At 31.1% G+C, this 21241-nt stretch overlaps 1 protein-coding gene across 2 annotated transcripts in view; it reads left to right on the top strand.

Annotated features, from left to right (window-relative positions):
- Positions 1-289: 289 nt before the first annotated feature.
- The window catches only part of LOC110994475 (probable beta-hexosaminidase fdl), an 87577-nt gene continuing 66625 nt past the window's right edge, over positions 290-21241 (top strand). For both annotated transcript variants that reach the window (XM_045629068.1, XM_045629060.1), the window contains exon 1: positions 290-694. The gene's annotated coding sequence lies outside the window, so the exon portion shown is untranslated. The remainder of the gene's footprint in view (positions 695-21241) is intronic.

Genomic DNA, 21241 nt, shown 5'->3' with positions numbered 1-21241 from the left:
TAAAACATAACCGCGACCATCTCATCCATTGTATTATATTTTATTCAACACTATTATAACTGTAACTAATCAAAGTAGGGTGTTTATAAAATATATTCAGTTATTAATTTGTGTTACGGTAAGAAAGTTAAGAAGAATAGAGAATTCTGGGCTCTAAAGCAAGATAACAATGATACTATTAATGGATACGATTGTAGTTTTTTAGTCTGTGAGAATATCGTCGTTGACCGTCGTAGTTACATATTTTTTGACAGTAGTGAACTGATGACTGACAGTCGACAAGATGTCAGAGGTACAATTACAATATAGTGTTTTCAATTCGCTGATTGTTGAATGTTGATTATAATTTCACTGGTCAATTTATTTTTGTAATTTTATATGCAGTTGATTAGTATGAAGAATGAATTGCGATTTTATTTTAAAATCTACGCCAACTTCGTGTTTCGCTTTTAATGACAATTTTCGAGAGGTTATCAAAAACTTATTGAAATTTATATTGAACAGTTTCCAACATATTCTTGTTTTGTAATTACAAACCATAAATAAAAATAGAACTTTCGCTTCAGGGAGATTCGTTAGAGCAGGTATATATTGTGATTATGCGAGGAAAGTGATAATTGTGTTTAATTAAAACATTTGTGTTTATTTTTGAAATAAATATTTTGTGGTTTTCAATAACACTTCGCAGGCACAGGTAAGATTTTTTCCGTCATTAATTAACATTAATGTGTGCTAAACAGCTTTAGCAAGTGTTACAAAAACAAAAAGCTAACTAACTACCTACAGTCACTTTTACCCACACAACTTCATAATGTACCTACTTAAACATAAAATAATGGAACATAATCTTTATTTACTGCAGAATATTGATACTTTCAATATTTATAAAATACTTGTTTTAAATTTTTTCTCTGAAGAATGCAACCTATTTAGATATAATTCTTTCATTAACCGTAATACAAAAAATCTGTGTTGTTTTTTTATATTTAACAAGAAACAAATTTATTAATTATTTTTATAAGAAAGACATTTAATATATATATTTTCTACAGTTAATTAAAATATTTAAACTTCTTATCAAGAAATTTGCATTTACAATTGTGATTAATATTACAAATATATAAGTAGTATTATAATAAAAAAAATGAATTAAGTGTATTTTGTTCAGATATTTAAGTAATTTTCTTTCTATTCTGGAATTACTTTATATTTCTTATACTATTAAATAACCATAAATTAATATAAGCCAATTTCATTTAATAAATATAATAAAATTAACTATTATTGCTTAGAGATAAAAACCAATAAAGATAACATGACATGTGTTGCATATTATAAAATAATAAATAACTGATAATGGAACTTATCTGTGCTACTGTTATACATATCACCCATATTATTTGATGTACTGCATTCTTAAACATAGCTCAATTTTTTTTATGATTACACTGACATCATTCTGAGGCATTTGGCATGTTTATTTCTTTCTTGTTTAAATATTTTATTTTCATGTTTGCTAAATGCAACAAAAATAAAGTATTGTCGTTATACTTTGGTAATGTTTTGTTATTTATGGTAAAAAGTTTTATTAATTTACTTCAATTTTAATTTATTATATTATTGGAATTAGGTTTGTCTCAAGTTAAATACAAAAACACACCTTTATAATCTTTGTCATCGTTTGGCATCCTACTTCTGTATATTTGTTAAAGTATAGTTGTAAATAGTCATAAAAAATACTACAGACCATTAGTTATCATTATTTATGAAAAGATCCAATTAGAATTAACTTATTCATTAACATGAAAAGAAACACATAAAATTAAATTTGTAGAACCTATATGGCTTTAGGATTGGTATATAAAATCTATGTATATCAACTCGGTATTTAATAATTATAAATATCAAATTGACATGCAAGAATCAAGACTAGTTGTGTCAGATAGGTTAACTAAGAATACCTAGGAGAAGTGAACAAGAAAACATGATGACGTCACTATTGTGCAAAAATCTTCCTTATACATATATGTATTATGCACACAATAAATATATATATATATTTATTGTGTGTGTATTGTATATATATATAATTATATTTATTAATATTATATATATATATTTTAATTAATATATAATAACAAAAGACTTGTTATGCCATTGCAATAACTCTTCAAAATTGTATTATAATAATCATAATATAATAGTAAAGTTGTATAATAATATCACTGCTTAACAGCCATTATACCTTTAAATGGACAATGCATCAATTGTTGTATTTTATTCATAAAAGTTGAATCAGGTCTTTCATTATACTTCATGCGAATGGCCTAATCATATGTCTGACAATGCATATTACAAGTTTGTTTTCAAAAGGGCCTACATAACTTATTTTTAGCATATCAAAATAAAATATTAGTAAAATAACTAATATTAATTAGGTAAGTAATTTTTTCCTTAAAGTTGTCAATTTTAACACGCTTATCACACTTCTAGCTTATCCACATTTTGATATTATTTTTGAAATAAACTATTTATCATATATGGGGCCATGTCAGTATATATTATTAACCAATCATTCACAATGGTTTTAATATTGATAACAATTACAGATAATCATAGATGATCATATGGAAGAACAGATCAGATGGAATTCACTTATAAATTTCTTCTGAATTCCTGGATTACCTATGATTAAATTATTGTATAGTATTTTTAACAATAAATCATGTTTACCACAAAAAAAATTATAATTTGAAAGCTGTGTTTGCTCATTTTTAGGAGGCTAATTGCCTGCATACTGAATTTAACTGCTTTGCTGATAAACAAGCAAACATTTGTTTCAGTATGGTGTGTTTGAAAAACTATGTACACAATATTATCATTATGTGAAGTGACACATGGTTTAATGGTAGCAGTAGCTAATCTCTTTTAATAACCAAGCCCAAGAACTTGGTGATTAAAAAAGTGGTGGAGAATTTTGGCCACATTAACACCCTTAATTTGGGAGCTGATCGTATGCGTGTGTATGTGACTGAACTCCTCCTAAACGACTGGACCAATTTTGATGAAATTTTTTGTGTGTGTTCGTGGGGATTCGAGAATGGTTTAGATTCACAATTTTGTCCGCTGGACAATGTTTTTTTTAATTAATTAGTAGTTGTTGATTTTGGAATGTTTTACATTGGATCCGACAGACGGCGCTACCATCGCACTGTCAAATTTTAAATAATATTCGAATTTTAATTTTAGTCTGTCCCGACAGTTAGCGCTGCGATCAAATTAAAAAAAAGTTTTGTTATCATAGTGTTATTGTAGACCATGTGCTGGATCGTTAGATATTGTCATAACATTTGAATAATAATTTTCATCAAAATGGTCCAGAATGTTTTAGCTTATTAAAAAAAGTTTGAAATTTTCAAATTAAAGACGTATAGACAGGACAACGTCTGTCGGATCCGCTAGTATATAAATAAATTTTCATATTCTACCACGCGCAATGCATATTAAACATATGGTTTATCTAACTCCGGATATGTTTAAACAAGCGATATTGTAATAAACTATGATGTGAGTTGTAAAAATTACGTCTAGGCCTTAGCTTCGAAGGTTTATCCACTTATCTGAAATGTGATTAAGGTAATCAAATAAGTGAACATAGCCTTTGATATATTACACGTCAAAATGACTTTTTGCCTTATCAGCATACTTTGAAGAACAGTCGAGGCCATACGTTACAATACTTGAACACGTTTCGATATTTTCGCGTAGGTATTTCTTAATTAGCCTGTGGGAAGTCAGCAGTATATGATGGGTTATGCATATAATTTTATGTGCGAAAATATGAGTATAAAAACTTACGTGTGAATACATAAATACATTACTGTTTTTTGTAAGAGTTCTATGTTAAAAGGCTGTCAAATGTAGGTACATGAACCGGATTTAAGTGTATGACTGAGGGTCTGTTTCATAATGTACGGATAAGTTCCAAATAATTATTTTTAGCTATTTATTAATTATTGGTAGGATAAATAGTATTTTTGGGTTTCACGACTGTCAGATAGCGCTATTCGTCATGAAGAGCGACGTTTCTTATTCGGAACTTTTATCTTTTGAATAATTTATGACGTGTTATTTGGTAATTTATCCATACATTTATTACATTTATTACATTTACATTATTGGTATTTGACATACATAAGTCGTTGTTTGCGCAAAGTCTCAGTTCTGAATCATTGTTGATATTTGTGTAGGAATCTCTCTTCCACTTTCTACACCATGATCTAATCAAGACTGTTTTTATAACATACATATGTGAAATAATTATTTTTTATTAAATTATTACAAAACTGTTATGCAATGTCTATGTTTATACATGTCCTACAAGAGGAGCTTAACTTGATAGTAATAAATTTCGTAACTTAACGAAAATAAGAGTGTTGCATCTGAAATTTGTATACACTGTTCATTTACATACTTTACTCTTCCTGCTTTAATGCCTTTTCTAATGAGATAAATATTTCCCAACATTTTTTGACAAACATCTTATGTGACATACATAATTTCTATTATACAATCTTATTGTTCACTTAAGATATTTAAATGTTTTAGAATGGTTTTAGAAAATCACGAAATCACTGACAATATGTTAATGAAACAACAACTATCAAAACATAATAAAAACTGGAATTCAAATTCGAAATAGTTTTAATAAAGATTGTTACTATATTAATTATTGCACAGAGATTTTATAATTGGATCCAATTTGTTTAGCTTCAGTCTCAAGTCTCCCCGTTTAGTTAAATCTGACTGATCCCCTTTACAATCAAATTAAATAAATAAAATAAAAATGAAAAAGCCTCTTATTTCCAGTATTTAACCTAAATTATACCTAAATTTCTATATGTTATTTACTGGAACCCCAAATTGGGTGTAGGCCTCCTCCAGTGACGGCCATTTATCTCTGTCTTCAGCTACTTTACTCCAATTTTGACCAGCTATCGCTTTAATGTCGTTTTCCCATCGTGTAATAGGTCTACAATCAAATTACACCCCTTTCATTAATACTTAAAATCTTGAAACTATGTAAAATATTACGAGTATATTGTATGCAACAATGAGTGTTCACTTATGATGTGACTAATTGCAATAAGTAACCAGTAGCACCGTAGAGCATGATCCCAATTACTGTTAATTGGCCGTACGTTATGTAAATATTTCAGACTAGTGATTCGCCCCGGCTTCGCACGGGTGCAATGCTGATGAAAAGCACGTTTTATTAAGTACTATTTTTTTTGAAAATGAAATATAGCCTATGTCACTCAGGAATGATATAGCTTTCCAACAGTGAAAGAATTTTTCAAATCTGCCAAGTAGTTTCGGAGCCTATTCAATTCATACAAACAAACAAACAAACAAAAAATCAAACCTTTCCTCTTTATAATATTAGTATAGATAGGTATTATGTTGGAAATATATATTTTTTAAACAGATGGAAACAATACAATACTTTCAATATTTCAAAAAATAATGTATAAAAACACACGATATTGAATTGATTGAAAAACTTCTATTTTTATGAGGTTTGTATATAATTCAAATCGTTTTTTACTATACAGGCGCTGCAAAGCTTCGTTTGGATGTATAGGTTTGTTTTAGTTTTTGAATACTTGTACCGAGTTGTTCGGATTAATGCCTCCGAAATTGAGGGTGTGTAGGCAGTTTTTACCGCCCACCACCACTATGCAAAACTAGCTGCCTACTGAAGTATTTCAGAACCAATTATACTTAAGCTCCTTCGTGAAAAGCGCATGCCTATTTTAAAGAAGGCCATCATGCCTATAAAATATCTTTCATCGCACGCGCTGTGAAAACTATAATAGAAAAATAAAATGTTCCACAATATTAAAGAAGATAGCAATATCTACAAAAAATGTCTACCCATGCGAAGCCGGGACGGACCGCTAGTTTGAAAATAAATCATTGAAATAATTCTCACTACCTATACAGCTTTGTTTCAAGTTAATTGCAAATTATGCGTAGAAACAATCAGAGCAAAATGAAACATAACTCTTTATCGCTTTTCGTCGTAAATATTAACTAGAAAATTGCTAAAGCAATAAACAACTAGTTGGTCATAAAATAGATTGCTTTGAAACAATAACCAGTGAAAATCTTAACTTGTTGGGACGGAAAATAAATTTGTTTAAAACAGGTTCAATTTTATAGGTTCGCATTATAGGACCTTAATTTATATTAAGTCGTATGTATTATTTGTAAAGAGAAATAAATTATCTGTATTGGTTGATACACACAGGCTTTCTTGGTTTTGTAAGCGTGGCGATTTTCTAAATCGTCGGTGTCACGCCCCCAGAGTATAGATGTAGGTACTCTCTTCAACTGTTACAATGCATTCAATCGTTACATAGCAATCGACATTAAATTATTTCCCTTGTAGTAGGTGAGCCCAAGAGCGGATCTCGGGATTCACTCCAGTGTGTCAGATTAATATATAGGGTATATATACTAAAAAATATTAATCATCAGAAATGCGCGAGTGCGTCAGATTTTTTTTTTTTTTTGCTAGTGGGCCTACCTCCCCGGCGACTTACGCCCCGGGGCCGAGGAAGCTAAGCTTAAATGAATTTATTCAGTACACTTGTTTTATTATTGGTGTTAAAAATATTACAATTGGACATAGGTGAGGTGGTTGAGGGCGAGTTTTGCTATTTGATACATGTTCTTTCCCTCAACCACCTGCGTGGAGTCTGCGTCTTAAAAACTAACTTATCTCACTTTACAAAAGGACATATTGAAAGGTTTATAATAATATGTTTTAAAAATATAGTTACAATGAGTGCGTCAGATTAAGATAGGGTTGAGTTAATTTCATGGTAAAAAGTGTATATTTTACTAATCAGGCAATTTGCAAGTGACGTAAAGATAGGGGAAGGCTGCAAAGTTGTAAAAAAATGTCATCTTGACACTCTCGAGCGTGGCTGTTTTTTTTATTTTGAAGGAAATAATTCAAGGATGACGAAAAATATATATTCTATTATTATATATACGATTTCCACAAGCCGAAGTAAGAAACATTCGTCGCTGAAGTATACGTGTGGCTGCATGATGTCTATATTACTTTTAAAATATTTAATTAATATTACATTCCATTGCTGTAAGGGTATACAGCATACATACAGATAGAGTAACAATAAAATCATCTATTATTTAAATCAGATTAATTTATTTGACGAAGGAATCTTACAATATTTTATTTTTGTATTAGTGGTTATTAGTTACAGAAAAATACACTTTTGCTAGATTAATACAGTAATTTGTATAAATAAATATGAAATTTATTAATTCAAAGTTTAGCGTAGAGACCTTGCCGATTCAGTTGTATGTAATTTCAAATTAAACTATGATAAATTGGTAATTTATTGCCGTTTATATCGTTAATTGAATTTTTTATTGAACATATCATTCGTGATGAAGAAAGATTTATTTATATTATATATTTATCTTAAATACAATTGTATCTTTTGGTCTGCCCATGATTCTTGACCCTTTCGTGCCAGTCCAGTCGGTTACACTTTTTGACCATCTTCCTTTATCCGTATGCCGAGATAGAGATGTAGGGCAACGTATAGTAATTCAAAATTCAGAAGTTTAATTCTATTATTCTTATTATGAATTTCTATGTTATTCTCCTTCCTCTAAAAAAATGTTCTTCGAGGGCTAAGTAAACAAAAATCGTATTTGATTTGACAGAAGAAAGATAGCGATTAATTATCTCTTATCTTAAAGGCTATCGTAGTAGTAGTAAAATCTAACTAATCAATAACCTGATATTTATTCCCCTATTTGTATTAAATTACAGATTATGAAACGTATGTAGGTCTGCTCGTGCAAATGGTAAAAAGTACTATGGAAAGGCAAATAACGCCATCTATCAGATTTTATTGAAACTTAGGTGAAACTTTCAGGCTTTGGGGATGCAGGCAGGGAGCTACTTAGGGGCCATAATTGTTCAAACTTTTGACACTAGGTGGCGTTATAATTTATATTTTAAGCATCTTAATAAATATTGTATACAGTTTAGTTTATATGAACCACATATGTTTCCATATTCATTTATGGTCTCTTGTTTTGGTATATTTGAGTTTATTATATGAATGTGCGATTACTGAATCGAATATTTATTAAACATTTAAAAAAACTTTGTAAAATTTAAATAGGGATTAACTTGGTTTATTGTTTAAACGTAAAACAGAACCGTCATATACTTCACGCCATTGTTTGTGGTACAAATATATTGAAATCTTTCTTTGTGCAATAAAGTTTACTCGCAGTTAACGGCATGTTTTTCCGTGCATCACCACAATGTTGAGCCAGCTGCCCACTGAAGTATTTCCAAACCAATTCGACTTGGTGTAATAATAGGCCGGCAACGCACTTGCGAACCTCTAGCAATTGGATTATCCACGGGCGGCGGTATCAATTAATATCAGATGACCCTCTTGGCCGTTTACCCGTTGCCCGGAATAGGACGCATTAATAAAAGATAATTCTAGTATTAACTCCAAACTTCAACGTTCTCGTCGTTAAACACTGAATATTCGCAAGCGTACCAAAGTACGTAGGATCATTATTCAAATTCATAAGATGATTACGTTCTGATATGAGAGGAAATAAGTTTTGTTCGTAAAACAGACGCGTTCTCATATGGCGGATGTAGATAAGCAAGTATTTTACTGGTATATAGAAATTTTAGATCTTCATAAATGTTTCTAATTTATAAACTTTTAATATGACACGTGAAATTTGTAATATGTTACATGTGTGTGTAATGTATGTGAGACAGATTTTTATTTTATAATAATGTTTTTGTTAAATGCCAAAAAAATATAACAAACACGTATTCCATGCTCCTAATGTATTGAGAAATTAATATGCAAAAAAATTTAAAATCTATGAACTATTATGAACGATTATATAGTTAGCTGTTCTTAATTCACTTTAAAAGTGACATAATATATTCTGTACGTGCATCTAAAGTCTGCATTTTGCACTTTTCACTCATTATTTCAACGCGGTTGTCATCTGACTACTTAATTTTATTACGACTCTTTTGTTTGCCGACTTTTTCCACTTGAGACTTTTATTAAAAAATATTGTGGGAACTTAATATTAATTAAAATGCGCCGTTTAGGACTTAAAAGTATTTTTCTGCAGTTTTGTGATGTTGCTTCTTTAATAATTTGCAATGAGCCTGATGGTCTAGTGACATGAGCTGCGACTCACATTCCTGAGGTCGTTGGTTCCAACCGCAATTGTTTCAAAGGATTTTTTCTATTTGCGGATTTAGCATTCTCTAGTACACAGGAAAACATCGTGAAGAAACTGGCATAACTTATCCAATGAAAGGTTAGCCGCCTCCAAGTCTTGATAAAAAAAAAAAACAAAAACCTGGTGTTTTAAGCTTTAATCAAAGAAACTACTGCCTTTTAAAGTCGTAATTCTTTGCTCTATCATTTTCTTTAAGATTGTTGACCATTTATTTAATCAAATAAGTAAGCATAATAAAATGTGAAATATACTTAAATCAATTTAATTAGGTCTGTATTTGTTCGTTGCTATTAATATCCGGGAGTAATGCAAATATAATAAAATGCGTACAGCCGTGCCAATCAATTGGATATAAATATTTTTGTTATCATTTTAGCTTTAACTAGAAAGATATCTTTAGGTGACCGAATATATTGTATGTAATTGAATCTCAGTATCTGACTGTTGTTAGAATATAGAAGAGCTTTTATAAAAAAGACTTAATTTATATTTTGTAAGATCTATAAACATGAGTGAATTTGCTCACCAACTCACCATAGAACAGTATATATGATGACTAAAACGTATTTTAGTGCTAGAAAACCGGCATCAGCTCTAGGCAGTAGATGCCTTCGATAGAAGCCACTCCACATGGCGGCACCACATCACTGATTCGCTAAGAGTCATGGGGTTGATTGCAACGCGCAGTAGAAAAAATATACTTATCTATAAAAACCAATCGAATTATACTGAAGAACTGAAGCATTGAAATATTCAAGTATTCAAAATGTATACAAAAATGTAATAAAATTGTGTATTTCATACTACAATCAATATCAAATTCATGTATTATAAAAAAGAAAGAAAGAGTCTTAAAAATATGTCTTTTCGACTTTCTTCACTTTAAAAAGGATTGTTCTTCATTTATTTACTTAAAATAATCTTCATATATTTTTATTTTTTAAGTTCACCACATATATAATGCTATATCTGCAGTATGTTATAAGCTATCTTCCCTGAAATACATGTAATGTCAATAATAGCAAACATAAATGTTACGAAAAATCGAATTACAATAAAAATATGAATCCATATAGATTTAACATTTAAAATAGCGTTTTAGGTATCAAGGATATAGGTATATTTAAGGAAGTACTAACAAAGTCTAAAAACATTGTTATACTAGACGTGGCCAAAATTCAAAGAGTCTTAAGATGAATGTAGTGTGTATGAAAAGATAATAAATCTCTTTCCCTTTCGACTCAATTGTAGCAACTATTATTGTGATAATAACTTATTTTCCATTTTCATTTTGTTGGACACTATTCTCATATATAATTTACCTTTAAATAAACCCAAAGGAAGGATTATGCTGGTTTGAATTCACGTTTCTAACTGTAAGTTTCTTTTTTGTTTATTTTTTCCATCCATTATCCTGTCTTTACTTTTTCAATTCTCATCTCTTCACATCATTAGACATTACAATGTAACCTAATGTAAGATTAATAATATTTGATATTATAGTGTCCAGTGAAAAAAAAATCACTGACTACAACCTTTTTGAGTCTGGGCTTTAGATTTACTTATCTATTTCATGATCATTTGTCAATCTAATCATCAGCAGGTGATCAGCCTTCTGTGCCTGACACACGCCGTCGGCTTTTTGCATATAAGACCGAAACTACAACCTCAGAGTTGAGTGTCCCACGCTAAAGCCACTAGTCCAACACTGCTCCATCACAGTTTTATTTAATTATATTTAATTTTCTAGCGACATGAAGTATGTTACGCTTCGTAGATTATAAAACCTCTATTTATCTATGTTACTTAAATGCATAGAACAGATAATACTGTATAAACGCAAACATAATAAACATATATATATGTTTGAGTAAAATTACGCTAAAATCATAGCTGAGTTTATATTAAATTATTATTAATTGTAACTGTTTTATTGAACGATATATTCTTTATGCAAGTAGGTATTCGATGTACTGAAACGGGAAATTTAAAGCTTAATCAGATTCAGAGCAAGGAAATGCTCTTACATCCTGACGAACTTGTGGAAAATCTAATAAACTTACAAACTGTGAGGTCAAATTTCAGAATACATGAGAACAATTTTAGAAGAAAATGTTTCAATAACGTATTCTGATATTTTAATTTTCTCAATAGCTGGTGCAAGATGTCTGTACTAAGACCTTGAATTTTGTACGTATAAGTAATGAACATTTAAATATATAATTATTAAAGATATAGGAGCTGGTTTTTAACAGGGCTAACATGAAAAACATTTCAAATATTACAAATAATTATATCTAGAAATAAAAGGTAATAAAACTTAAATTCATTAAATTATATTTATTACTGATAATGGATGGATATGGTTTCCTGGTACATATTAAAAAGAAATCGTACGGCGTCTTTGACCTCAACATTCTGTAACAGTTTCTTGTCATTATTTCTTACTGCAGGTGCTCGGATTTCTGCTTGGCACGCGACATCGATTTTTGGGCGCGCGAAGCGAATGTTAATTGTGCAAAGAAAAGTTCAAAAGTCCTGTGTTACACAGCCGTAATTTGAACGCAAGACTTCGCCGTTAAGAGTCTGTTATAAAGAAAGCACTTTTTACCGGATTGAAGCTATGTATTATTAAACTTATAAGTATTTAAAATGCTGGTAGAAATCGCTTGTTAGCGATAAGGCCATTGCCATAATAACCTTAGTAACAACTTATGTAACCTGCTTTTTTATATGTATTCTTTTATATATGGTAACGAAGTTTCAATAAAATAATAAATAAAACTCCTATAACACGTCAACATCTGTGCGCAGACAAACTTCTATTCTTTTCTTCATTAAATGAGAAGTCATAACTCGGGTTGTTTATGACGGACTTTGCGGACGTTGGTAACGACAACATATTAATGAATGTTACCTCTTAAGTAGTATTTAAACTTTGAACTTTCAAGCTAATTAACCGTTAAAAGTTGAGGACGTCGGAATTAGCGAGATCAGGCCTTCCTGTTTGTAATTACTTATTTAATTCACGACCAAGTTTATTTCTCACGGCGGAAATTGTCACTAGTTGGAGATAGCTACAGATTTAATTAACTCTTATCAGTAAAGGTTGTGTTTTGCTTATAAATATAGGAACTGTCATCCATGGAATTATGAACATTTTATCAACTTGGTGGAATTTCTATTGAAGCAAGAAAAGTGGTAATAGTGAATGTTATTTTTTTTAATAAATTGTCTTTGCCCAAAGATATCATTAAAGATTACGATCTAGCCTAGTGTTTTTACTTACTTACTTTTTGTGTCATGCCTCACCCTAGTCTTTCTTATGACCGTCCCTCCATACTATGTAAATTAACTTGAGAAACTTAAATGAAAAGGTTTTAGGAAGAAATTACTTGGAAACTTAACAAGACACAGTATAATAAATAATGATTATTACATTTCGATTAGCCCCCATTTACTATCAAATTGCCCCCCCCCCCCCTGTGGGGCGTGGGAAAGGTTGGGAAACACTGATCTACCCTAACTTAATTCTAATAAGTAAGATTAAAGCTTATTTACTAAAATGTATATTTAACATAAGAAAGTGTCCAATAACAGAACTTACAGTCTCTATTATGAGGCCTTACTACGTATTTTGAAATGACTGATGCTCAAAAGCTAACACTCTCAAAGACATGTGTATACACACCCATTCACATTCACTTGTTCACTCACTCTTAATTTTTAACACTACAATTATTATTATTTTTATTCTACTTTTTTTAACTGTTTTAACATATGTACCATATACGACGGAATAATAGTCTTCTGAGTTACCCTCAACACAGGGCTTCCCTAGTATGAGTTTGAGAATTGCATTATTTTAAGTGTTTACAGACCACCAAGTGCATCCTACGATTTTTTTGAAGAAAAGTTGGAGGAAATATTGTGTAAAGTTAGTTTTAAGAACAATAAGTATATTATTGTATGTGGTGACTTCAATATAAATTTATTAGAAAATACCTCCATTAGTAAAAAATTCAATATTTTATTAAAATCCTACAATCTTGTAAACTTGTTTCTCGAGCCCACTAGAATTACAAGTTCCACTGCTACATGTATAGATAATGTATTTACAGATGCAGAGGCAATGCAAACCTCAATTACAACAAATCTTAGCTCAGATCACTGTGGACAGTTAGTGGCGCTAAAATGTAAAGTGGTGAAACAAGTAAAAAAGAGCAGTGTGTTTGTTCCAGTAAATAAAAAGCGAATGGTGAGATTTAGACATAATATAGGTAAACACCTACCTCTATTACCGGTAGGTACTACCGTTGATACACAATACAACAATCTAAGTGATTGTATAAATAAGGAGTTCAAAACCATCTTTACCCCAAAGAAAGTCTCTGATTCGCAGTGTAAATCGTTCAGTGATTGGGCGACAGCGGGAATTTATAAAAGTAGACAACGGTTGTTTGACCTTTACGCTGAAAAGTCATACAATCATAATGAAGAATTTACTCTCTATGTTAGAAATTATTCTAAATTATTTAAAAAAGTTTGTTACGCGGCCAAGTCCTTATATATAAAAAACAAGATTGAAAATAGTACAAATAAAACTAAAATGACTTGGAAGATAATTGATAGTGAAACTGGAAGAGTCAAAGATCGCAATCGTGACATCGAACTATGTGTCGGTAACACTATAATCAAATCTAACGAAGAGATAGCGACTGTTTTTGATAAGTACTTTTCTGACATTCCAATTTCGACTACCAAGTCTCTTAAATCGTCTCCCGCTCTCGCTGAATCGCTGCTCAAAGATAATGTAAACGAGTGCAAGGTCAGTTTTACATTCCGACCCATTGGTGCCGACGATATAGTTAGAATATTTAGAACTATTGATATTAAGAACACTACCGATCTTTGGGGTATTTCTGTAAAAATAATTAGTAGCATAATTGATATAATTGCCCCCCATCTAGCTATAATTTTCAACAATTGTATCGAAAGTGGGGAGTTTCCCGATCTTATGAAACATAGTAAAGTAATTCCTTTATTTAAAGCAGGTAATATGTCCGACCCCAGTAACTTTAGACCTATTTCCGTACTACCTACCTGTAGTAAAATCTTTGAAAAAACTATATTAAATCAACTTGTAAGTCATTTTAACGCAAACAAATTATTACACAATAATCAGTTCGGTTTTACCAAGGGTCGCTCGACAGCCGATGCCGGCGTTGAGTTATATAGATATATAGTTAAGGCTTGGGAGGAGTCGCATGACGCCTTAGGTGTTTTCTGCGACTTATCCAAAGCATTTGATTGTGTCCAACACGAGACCTTAATCGGGAAACTCCGCCACTATGGCATCAAGAATACCGCACTGAATCTTCTGACTTCGTACTTACATGGTAGAACTCAGAAGGTCGAAGTGAATGGTAAGAGGTCCTCTGGGTCGGCAGTGGATATGGGGGTACCACAGGGCTCAATTCTTGGCCCTTTCCTCTTTCTTGTTTATATAAATGATCTACCTTTCATGGTAGAGAAAAAACATCAGATAGTTTTGTTTGCAGATGATACGTCCTTGATTTTTAAAATCAAAAGACAAATAACCAATTTTGACGATGTGAACAACGCTCTCTCTTCGATTGTCCATTGGTTTAGTATGAATAACCTTCTGCTTAATGCTAAGAAAACGAAATGCATTAAATTTTGTGCAAGAAATGCGAGGGTTATGGGTACTAGACCAACTATAAATAATGAAGAATTGAATCTGGATGATACAACTGTATTTCTTGGGATCACCTTGGATTCAAAACTTCAGTGGTCCCCTCATATCAACGGATTGGCGAAGAGACTTAGTTCTGCAGCTTACGCGGTTAAAAAAATTCGCTCACTGACTGATGTCGATACAGCTAAACTTGTTTATTTTAGTTACTTTCACAGCCTAATGACTTATGGCTTATTGTTATGGGGTCACGCTGCTGATGTCGAATCTGTTTTCATTCTGCAGAAGAGGGCTATTCGTGCAATCTATAATTTAAAATGTAGGGAATCTCTCAGAGATAAATTCAAGGAAATTAATATACTTACCTTTCCCTCGCAATATATTTATGAAAATATTATGTTTGTATACAAAAATAGTGATAAATATACTAGATTAGAACATACGCACAATGTCAATACTCGGAACAAACGCAGGCTGCAATTTCCCCGTACTAGACTGTGTAAAGTTAGTAATTCTTTTTTGGGGAAAGGGATACTCTTCTTTAATAAAATCCCAGAGGCTCTTTTATCTCTGCCTTTTAATAAATTTAAGAAATGTATTAAAGAAAAGCTGTGTAAAAAGGCTTACTATAAAGTTATTGATTATCTAGTTGATAAAAGGGCCTGGGACTAGTGCTGGGCAGGCTGCCTCTAATTAATTTGATATGTTTGTTTTAAATATTGTTTGATGATTTGCTTTTTTAAAAGAGTACCGAGAGTTTTTTACGCCGGCTTTTTCTCTCGGCCTACACCCTCTGTCTTTGCCGATGAGTAGGGATGCCTACAAGTTTGAATTGATTGACGTGGAATAAGTGATACCTAGAAGATCTTATGTTCCAAAATAAACGTATTTTATTTATTTATTTATTTATTTATGGGGACTAGCGATATATTAATCTTGACACAACCCTTTTGTCATAAAAAAAGTTATTAAGTATTATTATTTATGAGGAAGACCTTCTATTCTTGTGTCCATTTTATAAATTATTACGCTAATGTTATAATATTACCTTTTAACCCCATCCATTAAAACGACTCTTGCTGACTCTTAACTAAAGCAAATCTCTTTCTCTCAAATCGTTTTTACGTTATGGTGAAAAAGGACAGATGACATAAGTTTAAACGGTAAAAATAGACCTTTGCAAATGATATTTCCAGCAGGGTATTAAAATGTACTCTTGTCTTAAATGTTAAAGTGGATGAGACTAGGGGTTTATTGCAGCTCCCAGACAGACCTTCCCACCCCACGACACTGAACACTATACATTTGTCAATTGTCAAATGTTCTTTTATATTTATATTATTTATTCGGTCGCAGTAGTATTTTTATATGTTCTCTCTGCGAATTCGCTAAAACCACATTAAACATACGATGTAACGGTAATTTTTCTTGTCCTAAATTCTAAATTATTTATTCATATAAGAGTTAGCACAAAGTTAATGCAACACTGTTGAACGTCAAAATCAGATATGAAATGCTTCTAATTTTACATTTAGTGCCAGTACTCAAATCAAGGGTGTAGTACGGAAAAGAAGAACTGGCAATAAACTGTCCGCCACTCTTTTTTTCTTGGTTAATAAATAAATAGAAATTATTAATTTTACCTAGAAACAGGCGTTAATTAACCTTGTACTTTTAGACTCAATGTTCAGATTTTAACTTGAGAAACGACTTAAGACGATATTATGTTATTGACGATTATGCTTAGACGACGATTCTTTTGAAACCTAGATCGTAGATAATTTGAAGAGCGGTCTAGATATTTCTGGCGAATTAAATTTGTATTTTTGTGATACATTTTTAGTTTTAATATTATTATTGAAGTGAAACTTCTTAAATCGCATTAGGGGAACGTCACCAAGATGAGCAGCGTTTTTGTCGAAAAAAAGGAGAGATGGGTTGAGACTGATTTAGAGAGAGAGAGAGAGTGAGAAAGGAAGATCGAGATAAGATACACGCTATATATATTTTGTTGATGTATTCGTTTAGTAGTTACATATTAGAACTTTAGATGGAAAATCTGTCGTATAACGTAATAACGTCTTGTGCAGTAAACGCGGATTTTTTATTGATTTATAATATTATTAGCTCGTATTTGTACCAGTATAATCTATTGGGGCTTTTACCTGTAATAATTAATTTACAAAGTTTCAATTCTGACATGTGTATTGTGTACTTTATACGCACGCACTTTTTTATTTGTCTTTATTATATTTGTATGTACTGTAAATTACTTAAGAATTATTAATGAGGTCGAATGGAATATAACAGAATTATAAGACGTTAAAAATCTTAGCGGAGCAGTGTAAGTCTAATGAATAGGACTCTTAAAACAAGACAAACATTCTTCGTAAAACGCATAAAAATGAGCTTACGCAGGCCCGTGCCGTTATTCCAGAACAGTTGTTAAAGCACTTTCTACGCACCACCACTACGTGGAATCAGCCACCCACCGAAGTATCTCGACTTACGATCATTCAATAACGAGCAAATAAATTTTTATGAGGCCGGCAGTGCACTTGCAATGTTAGTGTCCATGGGCGGCTATATCACTTACACAGGTGAGCATCCTGCTTTCTTTCTTTTGATTCTGTTATATTAAAAAAACAGACAGTTATCGAGTGGCTTATTTATATTATAGAAGTGTACGGTCAAGATAAATATTGGATCTATAGATCCTTTTTACAACCTTAAGGGTGTGCTTGACGAGAAGCCAATTAATTTAGAAATCGAAGTCATCAAGAGGTCGAAAAAAACGCGTTTTAATACAGTAATGGCACTTGAGCACTCGAAACGCGAATGGCCTAAAGCTTTTCAAATTTTTACCGCTGTAAAGCCCTTTATTTACGTTCCATTTTTCATCAGTCATTTTTATGTGAAAAAAAAAACGTATTTATCTCTTGTAACCGCCGGATGAAGAGAGGTTTCAGAGCTCTAATTTTTATACAATCTTGTTTTTGCTTTGCCATATAAAGTGATCGGTTATTAATGTAGGGGAAGATTATTGTAGTAGTATTATAGGTATTAAAAGATGGGGTTTGGTGGTGGAAGGATGAAAATTATAAGTTTAAAGGACGACAAGTGACAACGCCCTCGCGAGATTCATGTACTCATTGACTCTGAGCATTGTTGCGCGGAAATATGATGTAATTCGGCACATGGTATATGTGTAATAAATTTGTGATGTCATATTTTCTTGTAATTTATTAGGCGTTCAAATTAAAATTCAAAATCCATTTATTCATATAGGTAACATAACATGTACACTTATGAACGTCAAAAAAGAAATATGCATTAAATGCTTCTAATTTACATTTACTGCCAGTTCTCAAATCAAGGGTGTAAAACGAAAGAGAAGAACTGGCAATAAACTCTCCGCCACTCTTTTAATCGCCAAGTTTTTTTTTACACAAAGTTTGTAAGGGGCTACAACCATTTCACCATGTTCCATATGACATCTTGAGTAATCAAGTATAATAAAATAAATTAAAAACAAAGATTCGTCATCTATCACTGTTTTAAAATGTATACATAAATAAACAAATTCGAGATTGTTATGTTATTTTGTAAAATAATAACACGTAATTTTTTTAGCTTTTTTGATATCGTTAAAAAGTATTTTTAATGTCTTATAAAATTTTATCTAAATAGCGTATAAGCCGTTAGTGTGCTTATAAGCCGGTAGCTTTGTCGATTCTCGCCTTACATATAAGATTTATCCTCCCTTTCAAAGTGTTGTGCTTACAGGTATCATTTTCTTATACCCAAAATACGCTTAGACCCAAGCTTTCCCTATTCGTTGGTCAGTTAATCTGATTTAAGTTGTGCAAAACACGAATATTCGGGAGCTTAGCGTCAAGCTCCAAATGTGACTGTGATATACAGTATATATGAAAATTGAATGAACCTTTGCAAATTATTCAATTATATTTATTTATATATACATTCTAAAACAATATGTGTGACCAAAAAATACAAGAAAATATGAATTCACAAATTTAACGCACTTACACATACCCATCAATTACATTAGAATTTAACAATATATATCAAAGAAAAAAACTATAGAAACGACCACAAAATAAACAAAATATGTAATAACGAAAACTAAAAGATAAAAATAACAGTAATAAACAAACAAAATTAAAACTTAAACCACATTGAGATTTAAGAGCCTGCAAAACAAAGTTACGGTATGTTGGTAGACATTTGTAAAACATAATACATATTAATGTTTGTAATAAAGTTGTAAGAGCGAGATAGCCTATTCACTGGACCATTAAAACTAGCACATAAGCGAGCCGTAGGTACGTATACCTAGTAGACTATTTGGTTAGAAGATTAGCGTGAATATTAAAGTTAAATATTTTATATAAATAAACTATATCAATGAAGTCACGTCTGAGTTTTAGAGTATCGAACTTGATATAGTCCAAACGAGCCTCTAACTTTGCAATACACCACGCAAGTGTAGACAATTGCAAATATAATTATGAATAATGCTATCCTTGTAAATTCTTCAATAAGCGATTAAATAAATCAGTCTCAGATGCAATATTATTGAAATTGTTATCGACTTTCTAAAATTATCACTATTGTATGTAAAGTTCATTGTATGATTAATTACTGAATTACGTTGATATATTAATACATTTTAATTGCTTTGTTTTGTTTGAGTTTTGTATGAGTAATTATTGTGTCTTATGTAGTTTCCCACTTCTTGCTCTATAATTTAATTATTTTTCTGACAGTGTCTGGAAGAGTAGCCCTCATTTCTATTTAATTATTTTTATTTAATGTACACATTATAACAGTGTCCTTATCCAGAAATGTATAATACGATCTAGCCCATTGTTTCCCAACGCCCCACTAGGGGCTATTGTTAAATAGAAATTTATTAAAATTATTTTGAATTTGAATTTTAGCTTTACGTATACATACATTATAAGTTTTGAAAATTACCTAAGTAACTAGTGATTTTTTCCTAAACCAACTTTTTGAGTTTCTTAAGTAAACAATCAAGTAATAACGGGACTAGCCTAACTTAAGATTAATTAAGACATATAGAAATAAGATTAAGGCAATAAAAGTTTAATAAAATTTAATTTTAAGCCATATTTACTAAATATTTTACATAAGAAAGTCTCCAATAACACTACTTATAGTCTCTATTAAGCGGAAGACACTGTTCTATTTTTAAGTGTAAATAAATAAATATATAAATTATAATATTACTCGTAGAGGGATTAAAATTTATAAACTACTTCGTGAATTTAATTTAAAAACAAACATTTCATAAAATATATCTTTAAAGTTCACCGGAGTACGAAATTGGCAATATCCTTGGACAAGAGATTTTAAGAGCTCTTAATTTTCTCATGCCTGGAGCTGTGTCATATGTTGAAGGGTCAAACTGCAGATATACTAAGGTGTTGAACAATTAATTTATTACAAGTAGAGGTTGAAAAAATACAAATTCAAAAAGGCATTATAGATGTATATTAGAGTGAACACAGTAGACTAAAATTTACGGTTAATGGCGACGTGTATATCGCTCGTATTTTTTTTTTAGAACAGGGGGCAAACGGGCAAGAGGCTCACCTGATGTTAAGTGATACCGCCGCCCATCGACACTCTCAATACCAAAGGGCTCGTGAGTGCGTTGCCGGCCTTTAAAGAATTGGTACGGTCTTTTCTTGAAGGACCCTGAGTCGACTCATTGCTATGTTAAAACTCAAATCTTGCGATATGATTTTAAATTATCTTATTGGTTTTTTTATGAATGATTATCATATAATGAATAGAATGTCCAAATATTCAACACAAGTATTTAAGACATACTATTCTCATTCAGTATTGATTAGAATTACAAAAAAAAACATTAATCATAATAACAATAGTCGAGTAACAATACCGTCGCAGCATAATAGCTTTTCTAGCGAGAGAATTGATATTTCAAATCAATAATAAAGTATTTGACATTGCATTGGGTACGTACTATCAGCAAATGAATATTTTATTTTTGTTAAGTAGCTAGCTAGGTAGGTAGAAAAATTACATTTGAAATTAGGATTTGTGTAACTGCCTGCTTTTTTGTGTCATTTGTAAAGTTCCGTAAGTAAATGACCAAACCAAACAACA

Source organism: Pieris rapae, chromosome 1 (genome assembly GCF_905147795.1).
Source record: "Pieris rapae chromosome 1, ilPieRapa1.1, whole genome shotgun sequence".
Taxonomy (NCBI): domain Eukaryota; kingdom Metazoa; phylum Arthropoda; class Insecta; order Lepidoptera; family Pieridae; genus Pieris; species Pieris rapae.
This window is presented reverse-complemented; position numbering and strand designations above follow the sequence as displayed.